The 6,139-nt window shown below is 31.4% G+C and overlaps 1 pseudogene; it reads left to right on the forward strand.

The window, feature by feature from the left end:
- Positions 1–1,357: 1,357 nt before the first annotated feature.
- Positions 1,358–6,139, forward strand: part of LOC116850467 — a 13,335-nt pseudogene continuing 8,553 nt past the window's right edge.

Below are 6,139 nucleotides of genomic sequence, written 5' to 3' on the forward strand. Positions count from 1 at the left end.
GATTACTCGAGTTTTCTACACATAAAACTTCACGCATAAAACGTGAAGTATTATGCGTACTCAACCCTGATCACAAACTCCCATTTCACAACGCTTCGGCCATGGACCATCGGTAATGCTGGTATTCGATCGGTCATGGTTGCCAATCTCTCGTCGTGTCATCATGAGTACAGCGCCACTAGTGTCTACATCGGAACATTCTACTGTGATGTTAGTAATGTAGATACCGTTTCTCGATAAAGTCGATAAACAAAGCACCAATGTCGTGAAACGATTATCTTTATCGGAAAGTAAATTCGATGGTTACAATAATTGGGATATTATTTAAAATAAAAAAGACTTCTATGTGTGAAGAAGATTTGCATATTTTCGCTGCTATGTAATTATTAATATGTTTTTGTGGTTTTACGCAGATGAAAATTTTCACATTAGAAACACATATCACGTATAATACAAATAATGTAAATTATTTTATAATATAAATGACGCAAGTACATATTTTTACATATATACGTACATATTTTATTTATTTTAATTATAATTAAAAATAATCTTTTTTATTCTAATTAAAGATTACAATGAAATAATTTGTTTTTAATATTTCAGACATAGTTCTTGGAGATACAATAGTATTGTAAGAGTAAAAAAATCAATGCAGTGGAAAGACCAGAAGAAAGACATCTAAGTAGCAGACTCACGTCAAAATGATGACAAAAACTGATCATAACTGGTCGATTGACGTCATGTGACTAAATAACGACGTCTTTAACACGTCTTTTTTGTGACGTCTTAATGACGTTTTTGTACAGCATCTTAATGACGTATTATTGATGTTTAGAGACATCATAAAATATCATTAAGTCGTCTTAAAATGTCGTCTTCGGTCTATGAGACGGTCTATTAGACCGTCATTTTGACGACACTTTCACGACATTTTTGGTTATTTCTTAATCATTTTTGGTCATAAACTGACCAGATTTGGATGTCATTTTGACGTGAGTCTGCTATCTGGGCATGCAGTGAAGCAGGCTTTTATTGTGCGTTTATTTCATTAAACCACCTAAATCACTATTAAATTGTATTTTTTATTGAATTGTATTTGCATGCATGCGCTATCTGTAAATATAGTATATTGTACATTATTATAATAAAACAGGATAAACTGATCGTGGAAAATGTTAGATTCCTGGTAATTTACACAAACTCGCTATTAAGCAACTTTTAATTAAGTTCGACTGAAAAGTCCTTGTCAGCAACGGATTTTCTTTGCTGACGATGCATTTCAGTGAAACCAATATCGTTGAATCAAAGTTACTTCGCACATTGCTCACATAGTGAGCACATTATCGTCTTCAACATGACCTGCTCATGGAAAACTTGGTTTGCTCTTGGTATTAATACGTTTTATTTTCTTTTAACTGATGTGTCATATTCCTAGAATCTAGCATCGCTAAATATATCCAATAATGTTTTAATATGGAAATACGCCATATGGAAAAATTTCTAATCTGTGTGTCGCAGTAATCTGCTCTCTGACAAAGAATTATATTACTTATTCTTCTGAAACTAATGAAATTAATGAAACATAAGTGTACATCAATTTTCTTATAATGGTAACATGAAACATAATGGTACATCAATTTTCTTATAATTTCCTTACCTTTAGATATACAAAGTGTCTGACGTAGTGTCCAATGCACACGTAGTGTGCATATAGATTAGGTTAAATAGAATACAAAATTCCTTTACAATTTTGCAAATAACTACGTAAAATTTTTAGTTATTAATTAAAGCATAAATATTGCACTAATATTCCTTAATTAATAACTCAAAATTTGATTATATGCAAAGAGAACTTTTTGTTCAGTTCAATCTAATCTATACATAACGGCATGCACAACTTATCTGCCGTGTCACACGTGATCATTCGCCAATTTTCTTTAATTAATAACTCAAAATTTCACGTGGTTGTTTGCCCTATATTCTGAACATATTCTTAAACATTAGAGCAGTGAGTGGAGAGAAAGAAAATTATATACCGACTTTAGTAGAAATTCCTTGGCTAGAAATAAATTTGCCAACAAGTGTTGCAAATATGATAACTATGTCTTTTCCGAAGAAAGGATCTTCAAAACGCCCTTACACGACTCTTATGTCCGTAACTGGATTAGATGTAGATTCTCGGGGTCAGTTATGGATTTTAGACTTACCTGATGAAGAAGGCTATTGACCCCGAATTTACGATTTAAAACAAAATGATCGATTGGTATTTATTTTACACATTATATTTTTTTTCTATTTTATATATTCAGCTATACGTCTTATATATCCAATAAGTAATCTGTAACAGATTGACATCAGATTGACATCAGATTGGCGACAGAATTTGTTGAATTCGAGCAGGATCTGTTAACAGATCTATAGACATCTGCGTCCCCAATCTGCCGTCAGACTGCTGACAAGGTCTGCTAACAGATTCTGTCATCAGATTGGCGGCAGATTGCGCGCAGATTCTGTCGTTGCGTAGGCTTTTTAATTAAATCCTTGGTAAAAAATTTTCTCATAATTTTTCATAATTACTTATGGAATAAGCGCTTTCTCATAAATAATCATAAATACTCGTAAAATACAATGAGAAAATATAAGTTTTCTGTATTACTTTTTCATAATTTGTAAGATTTTCTCCTTTCAAATATATCATATTTTTCATATTTTCTTATAGATGAAAACATTTAACATTCTTATAGTTGAAAACATTTAACAATTTTATTTGATTTCACACTGCATCACGTTTAAAAATTCACTCAGCACTGATGAGATTCGAATTCAAACCGAAGATATCTTTTGGATTATGATCCGTCGCCTTAGACTACGCCAATTCCTCATTTGATAAAAAGTAGTTTGTATTGTCTATTTAAAGTTTAAGAAAGAAAAATCTTAGAATTTGTTCGCCTTTTAAATCGCAAAATACAGACAAAACCGTTCAATATATAAATAACCGACACGATAATTCGAAATTAATTGTCTACCAGGGGCTGTATAGAAAATCACTGCAATAAAACAGTAGATGACATTTTTCCATGCTAATAAAATACTGTGCTTTTACATGTGCGAATTAATTTGGTCGATCGTTCAATTCAGATTATATTAAATTTCAGAATTAAAAAGTAACTCGTTACTTGTAACGAAGTTACAGTTACATTTTTTCGACAACTGTAACTTAACTTAGTTACTTATTTTTAATAAATTGTAACTTTTTTAACAGTTATTTTAATATAATATTGGAAGTATGCATTAATTTTAAAGGATTTTCAAGAGATGGTGTAACTAGTATCGCATCGGGCCATATTGTTGCTACCTTCATGTCAAAGCACCATCATGTGGCTTTAATTTTCAGTATGTGTTATTTTGCCGAAGTGTAAACAACACTGTTTTTTCGAACATTGAATATGTCGAATTTTATGCCAACAAAACGCAATTTGCGGGAAGCTTTGCTTTTTTGCTTTCATTTAAAGAAAAGTGCTGGTGAAAGTCAATGAATGCTGTCAGAAGCTTATGGTGATTATACTCTATCGATTTCAACATGTGAGTACTAGTTTCGACGCTATAAAAAAAGTGATTTTGACACAGAAGACAAGGAACGTCCAGGCCAGCCGAAAAAGTTTGAAGATGAGGAAGTGGAAGCTTTACTCGATCAAGACCCGAGTCAAACGCAAGAAGAACTTGCAGAATCATTAAATGTTGATCGATCAACGATTTCCAGATGTTTGAAGGCCATTGGAATGATTCAAAAGTAAGAAAATTGAGTGCCGTACGAGTTGAAGCTGAGGGACGTCGAAAAGCGCAAAATGACCTGTGAATTGTTGTTTCAAAGACACAGAAAAAAAAGTTTTTTGCATAATATCGTGACGGGTGATGAAAAATGAATACGCTACGATAATCCGAAGCTCAAAAAATCATGGTGCAGGCCAAGCGAACCATCAACATCGACGGCAAAGCCGAATATTCATGGCGCCAAGCTCATGCTCTGAATTTGGTGGGATCAGCTGGGTGTAGTGTATTATGAGCTGTTCTAACCCAACGAAATCATCTGGGGAACGCTACCAACAACAATTGATGCAATTGAGCCAAGCATTGAAGCAAAAACGGCCAGATTACGCGAAAAGACAAAGTGATTTTCCAGCACGACAACGCTCGGCCACATGTTACGAAACCAAGGAAACGTTAGAAGCGCTTAACTGGGATGTCCTATCACACCCACCGTATTCTTCAGATATTGCTCTTTCCGATTACTATCTATTTCGATCGATGATTCATGGCATGTCTGAGCAGCGCTTCCATTCTTATGAGGATATCAAAAAATGGGTCGATTCGTGGATAGCCTCAAAAGATGTGTCGTTCTTTCGAAGTGGAATCTACCTATTACCAGAAAGATGGGAAAAAATAGTGGCTAGCGATGGACAATATTTTGAATAATCAATTTGTAACCATTTTTTCACAATAAAGTCGTATTTTTACCAAAAAATCTCTTAAAATTAATGCGCACTCCCAATATAATATAATATAATTTCTAATATAATATAATATAATATAATATAATATAATTCTATAATATAATATAATATAATATAATATAATATAATATAATATAATATAATATAATCTATAATATAATATAATATAATTTCATATCAACAATTTATAAATAATTATGTGAAATTATGAGAAATTCTTCAGATTTTCTAATATTTTCACGAATTATTTTCAAAAACATAAAATATGAAATCTCATCATTTTTCGGAACGATTCTATGAGAAAATATAAAATATTCTTTAGATTTTCTATTATTTTTATATATTTTATCCCGAAAATTTGATATATAAAATCATATAATAATCAGAACGATCCTATGAGAAATTATAAGAAAATTTTCACATTTGGTCTCATTTTTTCCCGAAAACATGAAATATTGAATTTCATAATTTCTCAGAATCATCCTGCGGTAAAATATGGAAATGTTTCAAATTTTCTAATATTTTCATACATTTTTTCCCAAAAACATTAAATATGAAATCTTATAGTTTCTCAGAACGATTCTATAAAAAATTATGAAAAATTTTTCAGATTTTGTCACATTGTTTCCCGAAAAACATGAAATAAGAAAGTTCATAATTTCTCATAATTTCTCAGTATGCAATTTCTCATCGCAAGAGAAATTATGAGATGTTCATAGTTTCTAATATTTTTTTATACATTTACACAAAAGCATAAAATAAGAAATCTCATAATTTCTTGCAATGATCACAAAAACAGGTACTTTAATAGTTAGAAAACAGTTACTTTAATAGTTACTTGAGGAACGAAAATAAAATTAAAATTATATAGTAACCGTATAATTAAATAACCCAAATAGCACAGAGAATTCAAAAAGAATTAAAACAGAATCCAGTCGTATGTTACCAATTTTGAGTTTATTTTCAGATACAAAAATTCTTTAGTGTTTAGTTCAGTGAAAAGAATTCTTTTTGCTTATTTAGAGAAAGAAATAAGAACTCACAAATGAAGATATCAATAAAAAAATAGGAAAAAGGGCAATTCGAGTTCAAGCACAGGACTAATAGTGCTATGTACCATATGGGTAAAACCTTCCTTATGTTAGGAAATCGTGTAATATACAGGGTGAGTCATTTTAGTCTATGAATCCAAATATCTTCCAAATTACGGTATCTACAAAAAAATGGTTTAGATAAAAGTTGACCAGGACAGAGGGGGTCATTCAATTGTACTATTGGTTTTGACCTTGAGGTCAATTTTGAAGGTTACTTCAAGGTCACGATGGTTTTTTCTAATGGGACACCTTATTTTTGACTGCGGATGTCGAAAGAGCGGAAAATTTTACATCAAACTTGTCTTATGAAAAAATTGTTTTTGCGACCTTGGAAAGGTAAAAAATGAAGGTGAAATGTCTGAAAAACGATCTGGTGTACTTTTTCTAAAATGACGTGGTTTTCTGGGTAACACAAATGTGCATAATGCTTAAACAAAGTCAATGAATTGTAAAAGTGTAAATCACTTTAACTAGCTTGACCTTGAGGTCAATTTTCAAGGTTGTTTGAGGCTCATAACGCATTTTTTGATC

The sequence above is a fragment of the Odontomachus brunneus genome, unplaced genomic scaffold (genome assembly GCF_010583005.1).
Source record: "Odontomachus brunneus isolate Ranch 3 - 2012 unplaced genomic scaffold, Obru_v1 Obru_scaffold_146, whole genome shotgun sequence".
NCBI lineage: Eukaryota > Metazoa > Arthropoda > Insecta > Hymenoptera > Formicidae > Odontomachus > Odontomachus brunneus.